Consider the following 25150-nt stretch of genomic DNA (forward strand, 5'->3'; position numbering starts at 1 on the left):
AACTTTTGATTGGAGGATATGATGTCCTAGGTCGTCTTCTGTAGGGTATGTTAGGACCTTAGGAGTAAAATCTGAATAGTGAATGATAGCATGCTTGGAGATGGATGAGGAGGCTTCAAAGAATGATGAGACAATAGCATTTGTAGCAAGCGTTTTCTCCTTCCAAACTCTTCTGAAAATCAGTTTCTCTGGGTCAGATACAGATGGGGTTCTCTATTGAGAGGTATCTGAACGAGTGTGGGGCTTTCTAAAAGCTAGGATGATAAATGAGAATGAGATTTGTGGAGTCGCCAAGGTGATGAAGGTGCAATTGGGATGTCTTTTCTCACCTACACAAAGAGTGCCTGAATGTCGTATCCCAGGGGAAAATTCCTCTACTATGTTCCCCGACAATGATGCCAAAAGATGTTGTCGATTCTAGAGACAACCTCATATTGATACAAGACCAGTGCCTAGAACATCTAGATCTTAGGTGTCTCAAATAGTTCTTCGAAGACTGGAGACATCACATATATTTTCCTTACACACATATACATATATCATAAACAACATTTGATTGGTTCATTCATCAAAAAGACATAGTCCATGTATTCCTTGGTACATTCTCATACATATGTAACACACATAAATATATATGATAAATCGTGAAGGCCGAGCAGCTCAAGGATTTACAGTTCAATTGCTTTAGCAGAGAGATGAAGGCAGATAAAGAGAAAGGATAACTCATCACATAGAGCTTGAAACATCAAGAATTCTATACTTTTCTGAGTTAATAAAGACATAATGGATTAGTAAGGAATGGGTGTGATGATTCACGGAGCGCAATTAAAGATTTAGTTTCGAAGATTCATACAAAAATAAGGATTAATAATTTAATACAAATGAACTTGTAAGAACACATGAAACAATTCTAGTAGCTAGAATTACGTGACATCAGAGAAGAAAATGAACATAATGGAATTTCAACAGAGAGATAACATACTGTAGTACTGGAATGAGGAATCACCATGATTTCATTAACATTCTGAGAGATACATCTTCCAAAGTAATACATCCTCAAAAATAACATAGAGTTTCTTCTTTCAGATTTTGAACTTGTTTTCCTTTTTCAGGAATGTATATATACCAAAAAGCCTCTAAAGCATAGGTCATTAAGAAGATATTCCTTCTTGAAAATTATCATCATTACAAAAATCACAAATCAAAATTTGAGCATCCGCAAAGCCATAGCTCTCATAACCATAAATCAAAGGCCATCACTAGCGAAATAAACATGATATTCATGGTCATCGAGATGACGTGGATCCTTGGTGCGAAGCTATAAAACCCCGTGGGCAAACAATTTGAAGCATGGGAAGATTGGAAAACTTCTTGCATCACTTCCACATGGTGGGAGGAGGAGGTGGAATATAATTGAATTGCCGATAGTGAAATCGAAGATTGATCACCCCGACATAATCTAGTTTGCACTAAGAGATACTTTTATCCATCTCAAGAAGATGAAATTCCTTCTCTAAGAAGTTTGTAATGGTCATTCCTTTAAGGACTGTCATTCTTTTGGGAGTTGCACCTGTACTTCTCTTAACCTAAGTCAATTTATGGTTATACACCTCCTATGTGAGAAATTCTCCATTTCCTCCCCACCAATTAGGTAACCCGACCTCTAGAAGTTGATTGAACGTGACCTCAAAGATTGACAACTCTTTTTGTAGCTTTGCCAGACATTGTTCCACCTTAGCCTTAGCTTCCTCTTTTGAGATAAATTTAGAAATATCAGTTACTATTTCCATTCTATCCGATATATGAAGTGGCCTTAGCTGCCTGATCGTTCTCTCCATCAAAAATTAAATGTACTTATTAGCATATTGGGAGTTGGTAATATTGGCTTGATTGTCATTTTGGAGAGAAGAGGAATATTCATTTCAGAGCTTATTTTGGTCATGTATCAGAGCTATTTGGTCCTAGAATTGATCAAATTTCTAGATGATCTTGTCCCACACCCCTTGCCTGACTTGTATGAGGGCCATATTTTCTATTAGTTTGGTCTTAAACTCCTTGATCTCTTGAGTTGCACTATGTAAATATTTTGTGATCTTGTCGATGTTCAAATTTTCCACTTGGAGTTGTCACTCTTTCTGGGTCACCTGGATTTTGGCTACATCAAACTCCCTTTGAACTCTCCCCAACTCGTTCTCAAATTTCTTTTGTTCTTTTAATGCCTTAGTAAGGCAATCAGTGGGGTTTTGAGAATAATCTAGGATGAGTAGAATACTGACATGAGAATTGATTTGGTTTTGTAAATCGTCCATTGTCTATTCCAGGACTTCAACTCTTTCTCTGCTTGCGTTCAATTCCTGTATTACCACCTCCTTTTCCTTTTCACTTTGGATTAGCTCAGGGGTTTGAATATGCTCACCTCCAGGCATCTTTAGCTACCATCTCAACACTACATTCTCCCTCTTGGTTTCCTTTAGTACTGCTACCACTGTTGCGTCGTCTGCAAGATCCAATCCCATTTTCATGATTAATTCTTTATAATATTCCTTCTATTTAAAAAGAGCATGAGACTTGACCTTCTCAACCTTTACATTCTCAATGATCTTGTCTATGTAGACTTGGGCCCGATCAATAGTCATCTGATTCTTATTGATGTCATTGTATAGAATTTCTCCCACCTACCTATGTAGGTTGACCTTGTTTGCCCAAGGGACACTGGTCAAACCTAGAGACACATCCAGGTCCTGAAACTGCAAACTCGAAGGCAGGGTTTGGACAGATAGGTGCTTCAACCTAATTTTCATCTATTCTTTCTTGATGCATTGTAGCTAATAACCGAGTGTGTCAAGGAGTGATCTGTGAAGTCATGTCTTGATGTAACTTCTCCTTTGCCCTCATGTTTCTCACTTGGATGTTCCTTCCTTGTTCCCAACATGTTCCTACTGCATAAAGACTTTCCTCAGACTTTGGGATGGCTACCTCAGTCGAGGATGTTTTTGAAACTTCTAGAGGTATTTCCAAATTAACCTCAAAGCTCGGGTTCTCGAACACTTTCTTTTGGATCTGGATGTTTGGTTCTTCCTCTTCCTATTCTTTTTCATGTTCCTGTTCCTATCCTTGCCCTTGACTTCTGGCCCTTTTATGAGCTATTCCTTCTTCCATGTCAGTTGTCCCTGAAGTGTCAACAATCCTCTTTTGTGTCTTGTCCATGCTAACTGGGACTCAGTCTCCATGTCTATATTAAGAGGCCAGGAATCAAAGTTATCTTTCCATTCGACCTTGACCTTAGAATCATGCACATAAGTTGAGGCTTTAATATTTTCCCTTCTCTGAGCAAGGAGACCTCAGGGATCGTAATTCTAGATTTGACCTTTCTCAAATTCCATGGCTTCGAGCATGGCTTCAACTATTTTGAAGGATTTCTTGGTGTTTATCACAAAAGCTCCTACTGGCTATTCCATTTTAAATATGTAACCTTTCTTGGCCGGTACAAACTGGAACAGGTCAACATTGATGATTTTCCTGAAAAACTCTAGGACGAAAACCCTCATTGGCAAAAACAATGGAAACTGATAAAGAGGAAGATCACACCCATAAAATCAGATCCCTGTATAGTCCTCATAGAGGTACAAGTCTCCAATGGCAACTTGCTCATGGAGTTGGAGGAGTTCCTTTTTCTCAGGGAAGATTCTTGGGGGGTGGGACTCCATGAATGATTTGGTAGGAAATAGCCATGAAGGATGAGAGGAATTGAGAATAACCTCCCAAGCCTGGCCTCTTTCTTACAAAGACATTGTAGTCGAAGACCAAATTTCTATCTTGATCAAGGGTAAACACATCCATGTGAAGACATTGGAATTCTTCAATGTGAGTATAGAGAAACAAATAAAATAACAGTGAGTAGTAGTGGAAGTAAGAAGAGACTTTGAGATAGTTGAATTGAAAGTGAATGGAGGCCGAGAGGTGTTCAATGATGTTTAACTCACATCTGGGCTATTTCATCTTATGTAAACACTTGAGAGCCACCCTGCTTAATTGCAGAGTGGTGTGTCCACCCAAAATACCAATGATAGCAGCTAAGATTGGTTGAACAACGGGTTTAAAAAGAGCTAATGGGATCTGAATATCTGAAGGCAGGGTTTTGGCTTCGAGAGTGAGAATTTTCTTTAGGAAGGCCTCCAGTTATTTCACAGGGAGTGTCGTACAATGCCCATCTAGGGTTGATTTAGTGAAGGTGCACATATGGGGGGTTGTGGGGAAACTGAGAGATCTCTGAATTAAAAGAGGGTTTATTTCAAGGATTACCCTTCCTGAAGGAGAAACAAAATGTTTCTTCTCACTTTGGTAAGAATCCATCAACCAAGTTATGAATTCAGGGAGGTGATGAACTGGGGGAGCAATTTGGTAGTATAACCCAGAAGCCACAACTCTAAACAGATCCTTGTTCTTCACATGGTTTGAGAATATCTCATAACAGAGGTCAGCAATATGGGCTTCAATGTCAGTTAAAAAACTAGCACCGATGTTCTTGACCTAATGAGTGTTGGGGGTTATAGGGGCTGCATGCTTCATCCCTTCGAACAAAACAAAACATGAAAACAAGGAGGCTTGGGGGTGTCATCTTACCTGGAGCCTACAAGGGAATGAAATCGACTTGTGAGGGCAGCCGTGACCTTTGGGAGAGTGTACAGAAGGCTCCTGTGTAGTTTTCCAGGTGAGAGGTTCTTTGACCAGGATGAATAATCGCTATCAGGCGATAACCTTAGGGCTTTAGGTATTTTATGCAGAGACAAGGATGTGTTCCCAGGTGGTGGGAGACAAAGGCGTGAGGGGATGAAACATGACAGTTGCTGGTTGGTTCGGAAGGACAAGGGACGAACACATACAATCAGTGAGTAATTTTACCTTTTTTCGTTTACTCGTATTTTACCATCATACCTGATACCTGAATCTTTAGGCAATGAATGGGAGGAGACAACCTATCGGGTGTTCCCCAACTATTATGACAAAGTGTAGCATGGAGTGGAGAAAGTCTTTGTCATGAGCCAGCATTGATTTGGTCCATTCATCGGGCACTAACTATTCAACATTGGGGGCCTATGTCGGTGTTAACCCACTTGTACCATTGTTGCTGGAACTGCGCTCATATGCCATCGTGTTTAGATTACGGGAGGGGGACCAGGCCTTAAGTGTATAGTCTTTAAACCATGGCTCATCCCGAATCACAAGTTTAAACCTTCACTCATCACTCGAGTTTGGATCTTTGTATTCTCTAATTACGGACACGTGATTCTTAACCTTTATATGTTAAGGTGCTCACCTCAAAAGTTTGCTTTCCTCCTTTGGGTGATCAACATCTCCTATCATTTCTATGAAGGGGCCTTAGTACTAGATGGTGATAACATATAGTAAGGAGTTGAGCTATCGTGACACAGACCCAACTGAGCAGTAAGCTTTGTCGTCATATAATTTCGAAAATGAGAGCCATAGTCAGTTATGATGGCTTGAGGGACAACAAATCGAGTTGTGGCGTGATTAAAAGGAATTGAGTCAAAGTTTTACCTTTGGAATCATATGTGGGCATCACCTCTAACCATTTAGTGAAATAATCAATGACAATGATGATATAACCATGCCCCCCACCTGAGTGAGGGTTACATGTCATGAAATAAATACCCCATTTGGAAAGGGGTCCGACAGTAATAACTAGGTGTAAGGGTGTGGCTGGGGCATACTATTTACGGTTATAAATCTGGTAGGCATGACATTCTTGGACTACCAAAATTCAATCTTTGAAGATCGAAGGCCAGAAATAATCGATCCGAAGGATTTTATGAGTCATAGCATATCCCGACATGTGATCGCGATAGGCCCTAGAGTGGCAGTCATTTAAGGCTCTCCATTAGGGGAATTTTGAGGTCTAAAATGGGCCTCCTAAGGAAAATGTACAACCAAAATAAAATTTATAAGAACCAATAGGATTTGAGGTGATGATGTCAACCATGGGGAATGATTCAAGATTAAAAATTAATAAAATAATAAAACTACTTTTTCAACTCGTATTTTCAAGTTATCTCCCTAAGGTTTTACTCAAATTTTGAGTGGGAGTACTCGTTGGATGCAAATTTAATTCCTCATCCAAGGAGTACCCATGTTGCATATTTTGATTGACCTTGCTACACGAAAAATGAGAAATACAAGAAAAAACATGATTGCAATCACGTTTTTCATGTATTTCTCATTTTTCGTGTACTAGGGTCCATCAAAAGTATGCAATGTGGGTATTCCTTGAATGAGGAATCAAATTTTGCATCCAAAGAGTGTTTCTGCTCAAAATTTGAGTAAACCCATAGGGAGATATGTTGAAAAAATGAGTTGAAAAAATAGTTTTTCTTTTTTCCCTCTAAAACTTGATGATGTAATCTAATCTTATTTTATTATTTCCACTATTATTTTATAGTTTCCTTAGCAGGCCCATTTTAGACATAAAAATTCCCCTAATGTCGACTTCTTCATGCATTAAACATCGACAAAGGATTGAATCAACACCAACAGGGTACAAAGCATCTCTAATAATTCGATAAGGTTGGGACTGATGTTGGATGCGTTGACATTCAGAGTTGGATAAATCTAGTCAAAAGTTTTGGGGTCTTGAGATAGGTAATGATATTACTATACCATGGATTAACAGTATTGATGGGGAAGAGAGTTTTGTCAGGAATCAACGTGTCGAATGCAATAGACGTGGTTGCAGAAAGAAGGTCACAAATTAATTCGGCGAAAACCAGTGATTTCTTAGATTTAGCTTTAAAAAATTTCAAATCGAATTCTTGTACGATACCAATCCATTTAGAATACTTGCCCTCCAGTAACTGACGAGTTAGAATGTATGTCATATGGTTGCAGTTAGAAATCAAAGTGGTTTTTCGTAAGAGAATATAGTGCCAAAAGCATTGAACAACATGAAAAGCTGCTAAAGCTAGTTTCTCGACATGGAAATATCGAGTTTCAACATCGAAAAGGTTTTCACTCAAGTAATAAATCACGTGTTTGTCTCCATTATCATCATCCTGAATAAGTACCATATCAATAGTACTATCAGCGATGTCCAAGTATAAGAAATAATCGCGATGATAATTTGGGAGATGTAGTAAAGGAGCACTAATGAGGGCATTATTCAATGCATCAAAGGATTTTTGAGTGAATTTATCCCAAATGAGTAAGATCCCCTTCATTAACAAGCGAGTAAATCCCTTGGCAAGTTCATCGTAATTCGAGACAAAACGACGAAGGAAATTTGCTTTCCCTTGTAAACTCTACAACTGATGTAAAGAAGATGGAGGGGGAATATTCATGATGGCCTCCACCTTAAGGGGATCAATCTGAACACCTTCCTTGGATACGACAAACCCTAAGAGACGACCAAATTCGACGCAAAAGACACACTTATGTGAATTCAAACAAATATTGTAGTGTCGACATCAAAGAAAGATCTCTCGAAAGTGATCAGGGTGGTCGTGACACTTAGATGAATGTGCTGGTAAGTCATCAAGATAAGGTTGAATGATATTCTTAATATCATGAAAGGCATAAGATATTTCTCGTTGGAAGGTAGCACCAGCATTCTTTAGACAAAAATGGAGTTTTTTGTAAGAAAAGGTTCCCCAAGGACAAATGAAAGCAGTTTTGTGTTGGTTAAAAGGAAGAATGTTAATCTAGTTGTATCCAGAAAAACCATCCATAAAGGAAAGAATCTTGCTCTTGACACATTCATCAATCATTTGATCTATAAAGGGAGTAAGATAATTATCTTTAGGACATGCCCAATTGATACAAACGTGGATAGTTCCTTATTTCCTAGTCACAGGAACAATATTCGAGACCCAATCTGTCAATGGAATAGGATAAATGAAACTAGCTTTAAGAATTTTTTCAACTTCTCCCTTTATGGCAGCTACTTTTCTAGGGTGCACGGGATGAATATGATGACTGATAGGCTTCGTAATCAGATAAGTAGGTATATCGTGCACTACTATATTTGGATCTATGCCAGGCATCTCTTTGTACGACAAAACAAAGACATTACAAAATTATTTAAAGAGGGTGGTATAAATCTTGATCTCATCTCGAGAACAAGAAACCATGATATGGATATTTTAGATAATCCCTGGTTTGACAGAGATATCAATGGGCATTGTAGCTGAAATGTTCACCATGTTTTCTTTGGACAACACTTCGTGAACCAAAATAGGTGTCTGAAGTGGATGAGTTGATACATTGGAAACAATGGTTTCTAAACAAGAATAAATCTCACCAAGGCTTGGGAGAAATGAGGAACGATGATGAGCATCATTCCATGGAATTTGCTCAAGAGACATAACTTCTGTGATACTCTGATCAGTAAAAAATGTCTCATTCAAATGATTTGGAGAATCCCAAGAACCCAGCCAGGGAGATTGTGAATATGCATCTAGACCCATATTGAAATGATCATGAATTTCAAAAATTTCTGCAAAAGTTGAAACTACAGCTTGATACGCTTGCTCTATGGGGCTAAGTAACATAACATCACCAAAATTGTCAATATGATCAGGACGGGGAACGACCCAAGGATCACAACAAGTCGAGACCATGTTAATTGAAGCGATGTTTGGAGGTGGAAGGGAAAAAGTTCCCATGAGGGAAGAGTCTTTGAAAAGACCCACCCCAACACTCTCATAGGAATATTAGTATTCCCAACTTATGGCACATTACCATTTAAGGAGATGGAAGAGAAAAAGGTGAGCTGATCGATAGTGACTATTTTCCCTTGATGAGTAAAATGGAGCACATGAAATAAATTGGAAAGCACATAAAACATTGCATGGGTCCAGATACGACCAAGTAGAAGATTGTAATTCAGATTGGCATCGACAACTTATACTTCCAGGTTAACAATTTTTCCTTCCAATGATATCGGCAAGTCATTGAGAATACCATATGGACGAGAACCTCTACCATCGAAGGCTTCCAAGGTATTAGGGGACTGGTTGAGAGGTGGAGAGCCAATAGCTTTCCAACATGAAATGGAAATGATGCAAGTAGAAGCACCTTCATCAATAAAAATCTTATGAATAGTCTTCAGCTTGATAATAACTTGTATCAAGAAGGCAAGTTGATGTGAGATACAATGAACATACTTTTCAAGGTCAAAATTAATTAGATTTGAATTTGTAGGATCAATTCCTCCTATGGAGAATAGTAATGCTTTCCTTTGTGATGGACAATTCTGGAGGACTTCCAAACCTGACATCGTCAAAGGTGCCTCAGCTAAATCTTCCACAATTATATAATGTTGAGCAGATCGGGCATTCATATTATATGATGGCTTCTGAAGAACACCTTTGGGAGGTGGTTGGATAATGGAATCATTACTAGGTCATTCGATATGAAGAGGACCAGAATTGGGCAGAGTGGAGGTAGAAGGCATATTAGTAGCATCATTTTCCACAACCAGTTTTGTGGGAGTCTGATAATCTTTTGATCAAGTAGCAACAGAGACAAGGGTCATTCCACTCATAAAAACTTGAGAACCTAAAGATGTAGAGGATTGAGGTTGATCTACCAATGAAGTCTGTTGTGATGGAAAGGGTTCTTTCAACACAGTCAGTGTACCTAGGGTGCCTTTTAACAGATGACAAACCTCATCATGGTGGGGACAATCCTTGGTATAATGATCTTCAACACATATAATACAAGAATATTTCAGCTTGCATTTGGATGCATCATCAATAGATGGTTTAGGAGGATCCTATTTTGGGGTATGAGATTTAGCCTTACCTTTACCCTTCTTTTCTCCTTTTGAGGCATTTTCTGCTATGGTAGATTGGAAAAAATTCACCTCAGAAGTTTTACCAACATTTTTGGGAGTATTCGAAGGAGGAGAAGGCATAATAGCCAGAGTAGATTTATGCTTCGTAGAAGAAGAAGAAGCATTACTAGAAGTTTGAGATACTATTGGGTGTGGAGCATTATTATTTAGAGGTCTTCGTTTCAACCAGATGTATACCCCAAGAAGATTGTACAACCCTCCACGCAGGGCGGTGCAGGGGGGACTTGTCCCCCCCGCGGGGGTCCCGGGGGGCTAATCTCCCCCGGCTGGGGGGTCTGGGGGGCCTAATTCCCCCCCGGTTGGGGCGTTCGGGGGCCAGCGGTCCCTCGGCTAAAAATAGATGTAAAATTGCCTTGTAAAAGTATAGTAATTTCTAGTCAATCTAGGCCGTTCATTAGGCAGATGATCTGACAGTAGAATTTATGTTTAGTTTAGGGTTTTTTTCCCTAGAAGGAAACCCCCTCTCTTTGTATGAGGGTATTGTATTGAGACTGTGAAATAGATGTGTATTCTCTGAGCGAGATACAGAGAGGTGAGACTGTGAGAGAAAATAGAGGATATTACAGCGGATCTGTTGTAGGTTGTGTCTCTTCATTTTGCTGGATAATAGAAAGGAAGGACTAGCTGTTCGGGGTGGACATAACCCAAACTGGGTGAACCACGTATATCTGTGTCTCTATGGTTTTATGTGTTTGTGTTTTTCTGCATATTATATGTCTTGCATTTCTCTGTCATATATATAATTTTTCTAACAACAGGTATCGGAGCCGAAGGTCTATTTGGTTGATAAACTCGCAGGAAAGAAGGGTTCCTCGTTCGAGCGGGAGAAATGGCGGAAGATGGTAAGTTCAAGGTCGAGAAATTTAATGACCAAAACTTCCCACTGTGGAAGATGCAAATGGAAGATTATCTGTATCAGAAATATCTGTACCTACCATTGAGTAGAAAAGCAAAGAAGCCGACGGCTATGACAGATGCGGAATGGAACATTCTCGATAGAAAGGCACTTGGAACAGTACAGTTGTGCCTCACAACGTTGGTCACCTTTAACATTTCGAAGGAAACAATGATAAAGGGTTTGATTCAGCGTTGGTGAAACTATATGAAAAAGCCTCGGCCTCAAACGAGGTATTTCTTATGAAACAGTTATTTAATATGAAGATGTCGGAAGGTGGATCTGTTGCAGACCATTTAAATGATTTTAATACAGTTACAAGTCAGTTAAGCTCTGTAGGGGTAAACTTTGATTATGAAGTTAGAGCTCTGTTATTCTTGTGCTCATTGCCAGAAAGTTGGAATGGTTTAGTAATGGCCATTAGTAACTCTGTTTCTGGATCTAGTACTTTAAAGTTTGATGATGTTGTCGGTGCTATCCTTAGCGAGGAAATGCGATGGAAAAGCTCCGGTGAGACATCGGGTAATGCTTTGAGTGCAGAGTCGAGGGGAAGAAAAATGGAAAGAGGAAAGAGCTCAGGATATCGTAGGAAATCAAGGAAAGGCATATCCAAGTCCAGATCGGGGATTGTGTGCTAGAAATGCAGAAAGAAAGGACACCTAAAGAAAGACTGTAGATCTCGGAAGGGAAAAGAAGGAGATGCACAACAAGAAAACAATCATGAAGCAAATGTGACAGGTGAGGTGTTACAAGATGCTTTTATTCTTTCTTTCGAAAATATTATTGATTCCTGGGTGGTAGATTTAGGGGCCTCATTCCATGCCACACCTGATAAGAAATATTTTCATGACTATGTTCAAGGAGATTTTGGACAAGTCCATTTGGGTGATGATAAACCCTGTAAAATTGTTGGAATGGGTAAGGTTCTTGTAAAATAGCGAAATGGAAACCAATGGCTACTAAAGGAGGTAAGGCATGTTCCAGATCTGAAGAAAAATCTGATTTCAACAGGGCAGTTAGGCGGTGAAGGTTGTGTGACAACTTTCACAGATAAAGCTTGGAAGGTCACCAAAGGAGCCCTGGTAATAGCAAAAGGCGAAAAGGTTGGTACATTGTATTTATGCAATGGTATTTCTAACTCTGTTAAGGGGATGAAGATTCTTCACTCAAGGAATTTGTTGCCGGGTTTGAAGAATGTTGATTTGGACTTATGTGATAATTGCATTTATCGAAAACAGAAGAGAGTGAGATTTATCAGAGTTGGGAAAGAAAAGAAGAGCGAAAAATTAGAGCTTGTGCATACAGATGTATGGGGACCCGCTCAGGTATCATCTCTTGGTGGCTCTCGTTATTATGTTACTTTTATTGATGATGCAACTAGAAAAACTTGGATTTATTGTATTCAGAATAAATATGATGTATTTGATACTTTCAAGAAATGGAAAGCTTTGGTTGAGATTGAGACAGGAAAGAAATTGAAGTGTCTCAGATTAGACAATGGAGGTGAATATTGCAGCAAAGAGTTTGATAGGTACTGTTCAGAGCATGGAATTCGCAGAGAGAAGACAGTTCCAAGAACACCACAAGAAAATGGTGTGTCAGAAAGGATGAATAGAACAATCATGGAGCATGCAAGGTGCATGAGATTGCATGCAGGATTGCCTTTACAATTTTGGGCAGATGTTGTAGATACTGTTGTTTATCTAATAAACAAAGGGCCTTCAAGTTCCTTGGATGGTGGTGTTCTAGAGGAAGCATGGACAGGTAAAAAGGTAAACTACTCTTTTTTAAAGCCTTTTGGTTGTGAGGCCTTTGTCCATATTAATAAATAAAATAGAACAAAGCTTGAGGCAAAATCAAAGAAATGTACCTTTATTGGATATGGTGTTAATGATTTTGGTTATCGCTTATATGATTATGAAAATCACAAAATCATTAGGAGCAGAGATGTAATATTCAATGAAAAGGTCTTGTATAAGAATCAATTGCAGGAAAAGAAACAGGGAAAAGAAAACAAGGAATACACAGTGCTTAATGAGATCACTGAAAAATTAAAGGTGCCTAAAAATAATAATAATCAACAACCACAACAACAACAACCACCACAATAGCAACATGCACCCCAAACACCTGAAAGTGGTGTTAAAAGATCTACCAGGATAAGTATACACCCTGAACGATACTCTCCTTCATTATATTATTTATTGTTGACTGATTCTGGTGAACCCAAATTTTATGAAGAAGCAATGCAGGTTGAAAGCAGGAAGAAGTGGGAGATAGCCATGGAAGAAGAGATGGACTCCTTAATGCATAACAAGACTTGGGACTTAGTCAGGTTGCCTGCAGATAAAACTACATTGCAGAATAAATGGGTTTACAAGCTGAAGGAAGAAGATGGAGGAAAACAGAGGTACAAAGCTAGACTTGTGGTGAAGGGGTTTGCACAGAAGAAAGGTATTGATTTTGATGAAAAATTTTCTCCTGTTGTTAAAATGACTTCAATCAGAACTATTTTAAGTCTAGTAGTAGTTGAAGATTTGCATCTTGAGCAGTTAGATGTAAAGACAACCTTTCTCCATGGGGATTTGGAGGAAGAGATATATATGCAGTAGCCACAAGGATATGAGGTAAAAGGGAAGGAGAAACTAGTGTGCAGGTCGAAGAAGAGCTTGTATGGCTTAAAACAGGCTCCAAGGCAGTGGTATCTAAAATTTGACAAGTTTATGTCTGAACAAGGTTATACTAGATGTCACACTGATCATTGTGTTTATCTGAAAAATAAAAATGATGGCAGCTATATTATATTGTTATTCTATGTAGATGACATGCTTGTTGCAGGGTCTAACATGCAAGAAATAAATGTGCTCAAAAGAAAATTGGCAAATTCGTTTGCAATGAAGGATTTGGGAGCTGCAAAACAAATCCTTGGTATGAGAATAACTAGAGACAGGAAAAATCACAAATTAACATTGTCTCAGAATGAGTACATACAAAAGGTGTTGAAAAGATTTAATATGCACAATGCAAAACCAGTTAATACACCTTTTGCTAGCCATTTCAAACTTAGTAAGGAGATGTGGCCAAAGACCCATGAAGACATGGATTATATGTCTAAAGTTCCATATGCATTAGCAGTTGGAAGCTTAATGTATGCAATGGTCTACACAAGGCTTGATATTGCACATGCAGTGGGAGTTGTAAGCAGGTACATGAACAATCTAGGAAAAGAACATTAGATGGCAGTGAAATGGATTCTCAGATATTTGAAAGGTACCAAAAATCAAGCATTATGCTTTGGTAGTTTAAACATTTCTCTACAGGGATATGTTGATGCAGATATGGCAGGTGATAGAGATAACAGGAGGAGCACTACAGGATATGTATTTACTATAGGTGGAATAGTTGTCAGTTGGGTTTCAAAAATCCAAAGTGTTGTTGCACTTTCAACAATAGAAGCAAAGTATGTCGCTGCTACAGAGGCTAGTAAAGAAATGATTTGGTTACAAAGCTTTGTGGATGAATTGGGTAAGAAGCATGATATGGGAATGTTATACAGTAATAGCCAAAGTGCCATTCATCTTGCAAAGAACTCAGTATTTCATTCCAGGACTAAACACATATAGCTCAAGTACCATTTCATACGATCAGTGTTGGAAGATGGAGAGTTGAAGCTAGAAAAGATACACACTAACCAGAATCCTGCAGATATGCTAACAAAAGTTGTAACCAGGGAGAAACTGAGAATATGCTTAGTTTCAATTTGTCTTCAAGGATGACGATGAAGATGAGAAACAGATAGGTCCAAAGAGGAGTCATTGTCCAGCAAATGAAGTAGCAGTAGAGTTGCTACAATCATTCTCCAAGTGGGAGATTGTTGGGTGTGGAGCATGATTATTTAGAGGTCTTCATTTCAGCTGGATGTATACCCCAGGAAGATTGTACACCCATCCACGCGTGGGGGTGCGTGGGGGACTTGTCCCCCCCGCGGGGGTCCGGGGGGGCTAATCCTCCCTGGTTGGGGGGTCCGAGGGTCAGCGTTCCCCTGGCAGGGGTTTTGGGGGCAGCGCCCCCAAAGCTAAAAATAGATGTAAAATTGCCTTCTAAAAGTATAGTAATTTCTAGTCAATCTGGGTCGTTCATTAGGCAGATGACCTGACAGTAGAATTTATGTTTAGTTTAGGGTTTTTTACCATAGAAGGCAACCCCCTCTCTTTGTATGAGGGTATTGTATTGATACTGTGAAATAGATGTGTATTCTCTGAGTGAGATACAGAGAGGTGAGACTGTGAGAGAAAATAGAGGATATTACAATGGATATGCTGTAGGTTGTGTCTCTTCATTTTACTGGATAATAGAAAGGAAGGATTGGCTGTTCGGGGTGGACGTAGCCCAAACTGGGTGAACCACATATATCTGTGTCTCTGTGGTTTTATGTGTTTGTGTTTTTCCGCATATTATATGTTTTGCATTTCTCTGTCATATATATAATTTTTCTAACAGATACTGACCTAATAATACCATCAATGGGTGGCGTCTTTGCAGGTTTATAAGATGCTAGATCAGTAGAAGGTCGTGGAGCATCTGGTAAGATATCCTAAAGCATGCTAAATTGAGAATATACCAAATCTGATCACGGGCGATTGCTTGTTCTTCGGTCACACAACCACCCATAGACATGTCTTTGGTGATTTTATTAGTGAATGACTTAGTAAACCATTTAGTTAAAATATCATCAAGGATTTCAAACTTAATAAGGTGACCCCGATGTCTCCATTCATGCATGTGATAGGAGATCTGGGTAACAATATTCTACTTCAAAGATCTTAGGAGATGGGTACTGGTTTCATATCGAACTGGTAGCTAGAAGTGAGAAAGAAAATCCATAGCCAAATTGTTGAAATCTTTAAAGGCACCTCGAGGTAACTCAATGTACCATTTGGTGGTAGCACCCGTTAGGGTTCACTGGAAAAGACACAATCGAATAGAATTATCACCCAAGAGATGGACGAACACCATAAATGGTAGGTCATGACATGAGCTTAGAGGTCTTCTCCAAACGTCCCTTTGAATTTTGGACAATCGCTAGGAATTTTGGTAGGAACTAGAGGCCAATACGGTGAATGAAGTATTGGGTCGTTTGTGAGCCTTGACACATCCGGTAACTCTAAATTCGCTAAGAATTGTAATTGAGGATTAAAAGTCATGAAAGGACTTTCCTAAGGTCTATATTGAGTATTCCAACCTTGTTGGTATTTATTTTTCCCCAATAGTGGCAGATTTTGACCATAGGGATTTTGATACTGCCCTCACTGGGAGGAATTTTGGACATACAAAGGTTGAGTTTGTCCCCACAGAGGTGGGTTCTGACATAGGCCATTGAGAACCATAAGGGGGATAAACAACCTATGAGGAGTATTGAGCATAGGGTTGTTGATGCAACAGTTGACCTTGTTGATACAATGATTGACCTTTCTGCTGCAATGGTTGACCTTGCTATTGCAATGGTTGACCCTGTTGATACAAGAGTTGACCTTGTTGCTGCAATGGTTGTTGATAAGACCCTTGTTGCATGTAAGGTCCTTTTTGTACAAAAGGTCCTTGTTGCTGATAGGTTCCTTGTGGGATTTGATAGGTTCCTTGTTGATATTGATAGGTTCCTTGTTGTAAAGGATTACCAACTCTTAAAGCATAAGTTCCAGAAGCAAACTGAAACTGACCAGATGACCCAAATGAGGGATTAGGACTAGACTACATTTGGGATCCTGCCTATTGATTGAAAGGTGGGTTTTGAGGTTTTTGTGAACCATAAGGAGGGTATGGTTGTTGGTAAGGTATTTGAGCTGAAAGAGGTTGCTGATAAGGAATTTGACCAGATCTAGAAGGAATACTACCAACATTTTGACTTTCTCCCATAGCGTGAGTTTGGGATCCACTCACATAGGTTCCACTAGAAAAAGGAGGTACATATGGAGGAGGTGGTTGCCCCCTATGTGGTAAGATAGGGGGTGGTGCACGTTTCCCACTCAATGGAGGAGGTGTAACCATTGTAGAGGTCGAAAGAGGAGTTGAAGAACCTATAGGGACATTAACTGTCCCAATTGTAACTGTAGGTTGAACGGGAACCAAAGAAACCACAGTTTGAACAAGAATTTGGGAAGCCACATTCGAAACAAACGGGACAGAGGTAAGCATAATTCCAAATAACCATTTCGGATGATGATAAAGAGAAGATGCGCTTGGAGTACATGAAACTAAATGTCCAAGAGAAGTATAACCTGGCAGCAATAAAGGTTCACTACTTTCAGGTGGTGGAGTTGGCCCACCCCCCATATGAGGAGAAGACACATATGGAAAGCCTTCAAGAGGAAAGTGATATTCAGATTCATCACCAAGACCCAGAGTATGAGTGGCTGAGATTCCCAGAGGAGGATCTCAAGGAGAGGTTAGAATCTCACCTTTTGGTGCCATGGATGGAAACTGTTGGTGAGGATGAATCCACAATGATTGAGGAGAAAGTTCCAAAGGTACGCTAGGATTATCAAACAAACTATATGGGCATTGAGGAGATGTTATCAAAGGATCTTAAAGTGGATTCAGGGGAAACAACAAAAATTTTCGAGGAACCTCAGGGCTTTTGGGTAAGATTCTTGAGATGATGACAACGACTCTCGAGGTGGAGGACGAGAAGCAAGTGGTTGAATACTTGGGACAATGCCAAGTTCAAAACCTTGACATGACAATGGAATCTTAGGGTGGACTGCTTGTGGTGACCCTTCAGTGTCATATTGTGAAGGGGATATGTGAGGCGAACTCGGCAGTTCTGCCACGATGACATTTTCTCAAAAACAAAAGGAGAGGAGATGATTTATTTTGAGTTTCAATTAAAATTTACCATTAATAAGGCATAATGAGGCCAAGGAGAACTCCATGGGTAATACATGTTACCATGGGTAGTAAATTTTACCATGGGCAAGAGAGGGTTTACCAAGTATCCGTGAACCACAATATACACCTTATTCGAAACCAAGGACTTAACATACGATGGTCAATCTCCCCAAATTTTGTGTTCAGTGTATCACGTTTACAAGCTGGCATACTTGGTTACCTATGGCTAAAGGATAGAAACCTATTGGGGTCTCCTATTATATACATGACGGTACGGGGAGCACAAGTTTGTGTTATCACTGTCTAATGCATAAGCATTCGATGAGAGTGTTCCCATATACTTGCCATATGTGGAGTGCCTATGATATACCCGAGAGTACTAGAGAATGATCCTATATATTTCCGTACGTGGAACGAGATTTCACCCCTGGGATACAATGCTAGTAGATAATGACAACTGCTAGGTTTATAGATGTCGAAACACGTCTCTAGCCTAGACCTCTAAATGTTTGTGTTAAGTTCCAAATGATCCTTAGGTTAATTGAGTAAATTTTAACATTTATCTTGAATTATGTTTCAATTTTGGGCTCAAAACGATGTCACTTGAATCCCTAAGATGCCACTATATGAGAAAGTAAAACTTTTCACTTCGATGAAAGCTAGACTAATTAAGGGAAGAAATTTCAATCAATAATGCATCAAACAACATGCCTTCCACTAACTTTCACTATCGTTTTCCAAATGAAATTCTCAAAAGTAAAAATGATCTTCACTTTTCACTATCCTAAATGCAACTTTTCGGAAGCAAAATGATTTTAACTTTTACTAATATGCACTTATATAAATGATATTTTTATTTGATTTTTGAATGCTCTAATGCAACTAAAACATTAAGTAAAGAAAAATGTAAATTTAATTCAAATGCTCTAATGCAACTAATGCATCAACCAAAGAAACACCAAATCCAATTAAAAAGCACCTAAGTGAAAATACCTTTCACTTTTTCTTTCTTTTGAACAAAATAAACAATGCACTCCTTTTAGCTTGAAAATCAAACAATGTAATCTATACTTGATTAAAAACAAAGATGATTTTCAAATGAAAATTACATAATGCAACTTGAAAAACAACTTTTTGAAAGACAAGCTAAAACAAATGTAGGCTGATGTTTTCAATGATTCCACAGAAAACAAGACTCAATCAATCAACAAACTAGTATTTCAATGACACACCAAGCAGTAACTGATGATTAATTGACCTAGAAACCCTAGAACTCAATCAAATTCTCACTTCAAGCACTTCAAAGCCAAAGAGACTAATTTTCTAATTTAACAAGACAATCATACAAAAACACTGGAAAATCCAGACTCAGAGGACAGGAAAAGGCCTTGAGAGGCCAGGACACACTGGATCATTGGGTAGAAACCCTAATTTCTCTCAAATTTCTAAGATAAGTGCAGATCGCATAGCCAAAACGTGTTGAAATTGGCTTCAATGTGACTATTTCAAGTAAAAACGCGCGGACCACGTGACTATTTACGTAAAAAATGCGCTGGGCGAGAAAGTTGGGAAAAAATAAAAAGAATTTCAATAAAGAGTCTAGACCTAACACTCTAAAGTAGTGATCATCCAATGTGCAGACCTATACAGACCCAAACTAACTGATAATTCAATGGTTGGTCAAAGTGATAAAAAGAACAAATCAAGAAAAGAGATCAAAGAGGCTATAGCTCCCCTAGTGGATTCACCATTTTGTTGTGAAGATAAATCCCCTCTATGGATATAGGTGATCTCTCTAGCCCAATAAGTGGGTTTAGCAACAAACTGAACAAAATAATGCAAACTTTCCTATCTTATGTTTAAAAATGCAAAGAGAGAGAGAAACCTACGTTGCTCTGATGTTAATTTGTCAATCCTTTGGTGATGAATTTGATCCCTTAGCTTCCAAGCTCGCTCCTTGCTTGTTCCTTACATCCAAGTACCTGCAAGAGAGATCAAAGGAAAATACAAGATACAAGAGCATACATAGTGTATATCAAACATAAACTACTTGATAGATCAAGGAGTATCAAGATAAATGCATAAATATTTAGACATTTATGGAAAGTGAACATCAGATGTATATATTAATGAATCAAAAAGGGAAGCCTACAACCATTGCCTTAATTTTGGAGACCTTCTTTTGGTGGATGTCCAAGTCCAAGCCAATACTCTTCAAGCACTCCTTCTCCAAGTTAGATGGGCAACATTTAGGCATAATCTCAACATAGGAATGCATGCAATCAATAACCAACCATTTGGGGATGGAGGGGATTTGATTTATAGGAAGGGAGAGGGAGTTAGGGATCCACAAAAGAGGGAGGAAGGTCCACATATCAATGGGAAGGCCCTTAAAGGTATCATCAAGAGCTCCAAATGGGAGAGCTCGACCATATCTCTACCCAAAAACATCTAGCTCGTTGTCTTTATAAGTTTCTAGCATACGAAGCTTCTCCAAAATTTTGAGAAAACTTTCCAGAAGAGGTTTAGCGCATGTTTTAATATTAAAACCCGCGCTAGCAGCACTAGGTCAAAAAGCTACAGTCTTCCATCAACACGGAAAAGCAATGGAGCAAAGAGCGTTGGTCCTGAAATGTAGGGTTTCATTCAACCTTCTCCAGAATTGACTCAGGGCAGTTTTTCTTCCATTCTTTGGGGATGTTTCAATATGTGTTTCATGATGAGTACACTTCACAATTGTCAACATTTTGGCACTTCGGGATGTGGAATAGGAAGTGAACAAGAGGTGTGACAAAATACTGTGTAACAGTTGGGATTCAAGGTTGGGATGTCTTAAAGTAGAGGTTAGTGGGTAGAATCAAGGAAACAATGGAGGTTTGTTTATAAGTGATGAACAATAGTGATTGGAAGCCCTAGATCAATCAAGGTGTTGATCGTGTGAGTGGACAGTTTGAGTAGCCTATATTTTTTCTTCTTGGGGTAGCCAAAGAGAGATTGATAGTGGCAGATTTGACGGTCGGAGATGTAAGAATTCAAAAGTAGCAGAAGTTGCAATGGTCAATAGAAGAGGAGGCAAATTAATTGCCAAATGTGTTCATTTAGGAGTGTCCTTCCACATGGCCAGGAGCAAGAAGAGTTTCGGGAACTTGAAGGAAAAGGACGTGCAATTTCAGATTGAACTAGGAGATGATGGCTAGTATGTAGCTAGAGGAGTTGGTACTGTCAATTTTTAGAGGAAGTCAAGGAGTCACATTATTTTTCTTCCTGAAGATGAACTGCACAAGCAGGTTCGAAATGTCCAGATCCTAAATCTAATGCAATGAATCCAAAAAATAATATACAACCAATCCTCTTCATCTCAAATATGTCCTCTATGTTCCAGGATTAAGGAAAAATCTTGTTTCGATATCTACCCTTGAGGAGAAAGGATATGATATAATCTTTAGCAGAGATAAGGCATACCTCCAACACTTAGCATTTAGATGTAAGAAGTAGATAAGTGTGAGAATCAAGAATCTCTACAAGTTGCAGGTAGAGACAAGTGCAACCTTGAGCAGTAAGGAAAGGAGAGCTCAGAGTAGAGAAGTGATGCTTGAGAAAGAGCAGGTTAAAGATATCAAGATGGACTCTCATCCAATATCTTAGTTTGAGTCTAAGCTAGTTGGTAGTTGGGCTAACCAGTAGGATGATGAGGAGCATAGCCCAAGGTGAGTGGATGTACATACTTAGTGAGAGACTCCCACTATAGAGGGAGAGTTCGAGCCAAGTGAGCAGAGGATTTGGTTAATGGATATCGAAAGAGAGTTGAATCTTCCAGTATGACTTCCAACCAGAGGAAGCAACCATAGAGGTACAAAGAGTATGTTGTAACATATTTTAAATTCTATGTGTTGTACATGTTAAATATAATTGTAAAAGAAAAAAAATCAAATACTGAAAAAAGAAAGAAAAAAATGTGAAAGACTTCTTATTATTTGATTAAACTAAAGTTATTTTGGTTTATCAAAAGTATTTTTTAATACTAATATCTTGTTACTACAAAGTCTCTTGTAATAAATTAAGACAGACGGTGGGAACCTGTGGTGGCATTCGGAAATGTTAAAGTGTGGGCAAGTCGGTGGTGAGTGAAAGGCAGAGAAGATGGGACCTACCCGATGGAGAAAACCCGGTGACATAACTAAGTCGAAGGATAACAAGTACAGTGCCCCCGCAAATAATTTTGTTGGGTTTGCTAACTTTTGGATGAACGATGTAGATTTACTGTGGAGGCACCACCCGGGAGTTAGTCCCATATAGAGTAGTCCCCCCACAATGACGTCAGCAAGAGAGCTTGTTCATTTTTATTTTATTCACCACGTCATACTCCTTTGTCTAAATGTCCTCCAAATTGTCAAATCCTTCATTAAATTCTGTCATATTCCCCATGATAGAATTTAATGTCGTTTTCCCTCCTATATTTTCTCATTCCACTATAAAACTCTTTTTGGCTTTTTCTCAGTACATTGTCCTATTGCTCGTTGTTGAGAAATTCAAAGTCTAGCTCACGTCCGAGTATCCTCATCATGAGTACCAAGTATTTTTGTCATAATCAATCGTTTTATGCTTTAAAAATGGCCAAGAAAAATCTTTTAGCCGGTTCATCTTCTCACATGTCGCTCATGGATACTGAAAGAGATATCTTTGATGTTTCTTTCCTTGCTGACCATCATGAATTCTACCAACATGTTCAGTTATACTAGTCTACTTCCCCAATTTATGCTGCAATGGTAAAATCTAGTGTATTGGCAACCTTTTTCCCTCAAACATATATGTTTCATGAAATTATTCATTGGCTAGTTTCAACAATGTATCCTCAAAGGTGCTTTGTGATAAATAGGCTAGGAGAAAGTGTTTTCTAGGTGTCCTCTCTCTTGATTTAGCAAGCACTATGTTATCCTTCTGGAGAGCCTTACTTGTCTTTTTTCGAAGAATCATTGACTGCCTATTTTGAGGATTTATTCAAACCAAAATGTGTTGTAATTCTCTTGTATTTGATGATTGATGGAAAACAATTCCCTGTAGATTCCACTCATTTTCCCTTGGATATCTTTGTTGAAGATGTAAGACCAGTTCTTCAGGTGTTGGCCAAAATTTTAGGGAAAGAAGACATTACAGTAATTAACAAAGAAGTTTTAGGAATGTTTGTTGTAATGATGAAACCTGGAGTTGTATTGGATATACCAACATATTTGAAAAAACATTAATGTCTAGTTCATGAATTTCACTCTTACAGGTTGTTTTAGGTTTCCTTCACTTGTGACATATATATTCTTGTATTCCAATGTTGAGAAATTCATGCATCTAGGGTTGAATATCATGGACACTCTCAAGCATAAACAATCAGTGTTTTTCTGGACTAATATAGTAAGAATTGATCCTAAAAATGAGGGTCTATCCTATTTTGCATCTTCTTTCCTTTCAGTTGTGTATTCAATCATCAACAATTCACCTGCACTAGCTTTACTTCCTAAAGCCTAGTCTTTCCTTCAAGTGAGTAAATATGTAAAGGTTGGAGCTTGGTTTTCTTTCGAGGATCATGTTGAAATAAGATTGTATGGAGCTGAGGTTGAGCCCTACAAATTATCAACTTTTTTTCCTATGAGAATGTTTTCTTTGGAATTCATAGGCATAGTCTAAATGTGGATCAGGTACATTTTGTACCTGCAAAGAAGGGACTCCTTTTCAGGTTGCCTAGGACTATTGGACCATTCATTGTGAATACTAGGGAAGCAGTAGATGAAGTACAAAAATTGTTAGAAGGGATGAATTTATTACTAGAAGAGAAATGGGCTTATGATCCATATCATATATTTTCAAATAGAATAAGAGAAAATTGTTATGGTCCTTTTGTGCATGAATCAAAACCAGAAATAGAGAAATTGGAAAATGGAGAGCAATTAGCTCCGTTGGGAAATATATAAATCGAGACCCCACTTACTACTTAAAAGAACCTGAAAAGAGGCAGGTCAGAGGTAGTTGATCTAGAGGAAGAAGAAGACAGAGTAGCAAAAAGGGCAAAGATATATGAAGAGATTAGTACATCAACAACTCCTCGTATACGATTGTAGTTAGGGGAACTTTTTGTACTCCTTCTTCTCCAGTTTTAGGGGAATCTTCTCCAAATTCAGTTTCCATGATTAAACAGATGTTTTTGCAAGTGGAAGAAAGAAACAAGAAGAATAGAGAAAACATGGAGTTAAAATCAAAAGCTCAGGTATCTTCAGAATATTAGACAAGGCTACTATCAACTATGGATTTAGAGAAAAGTCAGCTGAAATTTTCTCTCTCTCATCCATCAGCAATGTCAGTGACATCTACAACAGGCTTCAACACTGTTAATTTAATGGTAGATGCAAAGAGGATTCCATTACCTGATAATATTAATTTACATATGAAGACTGGTGAATTAATCTTCCATGATTTATATAAATTTGCTTCAGCTACTTCTAAAGCTGAAATTATGTTAGAGAAAGTGGTAAACTAGCTAAAGTTGGAGAAAGAAAACCCTAGAGCTCTTAATACCCAAAATGAAGAGCTAAAAAAGATAATTGTCAAGAATGGTGTGAATCCAGAAGACAAGTCTGTAGTTCAGAAGTTATTGTAGAGTGTTGAGATAGTAATTCAAGCACTGAATAAGAAATTGAAATTTCCCTCAGCACAGCATCCCATGGCTTCAGAGGTAGCAGGGGTTGAAAAAGAGAAAGAGTTACTGGTCCAATAGCTTCTACAAAGGGATGAGGAAATAATGAATTTGAAAGAAATGAATATTTCTTTATAGCAAAAGATTGATTCACATGTATGCACGATTGTAGTGGCAACAGATTCAAATGATCCTACTGAGAAATTGACTCAAGTTAGGACTGAATTGCACATTGCTGAAAATGAGTTGAAGAAGAAGCAAACAAATTTGGACAATGTTGTGAAAATTATCAAGGAAACTGAGCATGATCTGTTTATGACCAAGGAGACTGCAGAAAAATACATAAGGGATTTCTAGGCTGCTCAGCAAGAAATTAAAGAATTAAAGGAGAAAGTGAAAGGAAACATGTCTCTGGTACAAGCAAGAGAAATCTTGTGGAATGACATAATTAATACAGTAAAGAGTGTCTGGAAATTCCTGGTTATCATTGAAGAGGAAAATATTATTGTTAGAGATTTAGAAGAAGTCATCCTCAGTAATAAAATAAAAGCTATAGAATAGAGCCCAATTTGCTAAGAAATTGATTGACTTCTTAAACTCAAAGTCGACATAGGAAATGGAGTTTTGAATAGAAGACATGACAAAGCATGTGATAGAAATAAACAAAATGATATTGAAAAATGCCAACAGAAAAGCAACAAAGAAGAAATTAATGGAAATTAAGGAAGCAGTGATGAATTTCGATATCAATTTTGATAAAAGAACAAGGATTGGTTTGCCATCCTATTGGGATCAGCCAAACAATTTGTTATCCTTGGAGCTG

This window comes from Pinus tabuliformis, chromosome 1_2 (assembly GCF_031772625.1).
Source record: "Pinus tabuliformis cultivar Carrire ecotype Pingquan chromosome 1_2, CPIR1, whole genome shotgun sequence".
Taxonomy (NCBI): Eukaryota; Viridiplantae; Streptophyta; class Pinopsida; order Pinales; family Pinaceae; genus Pinus; species Pinus tabuliformis.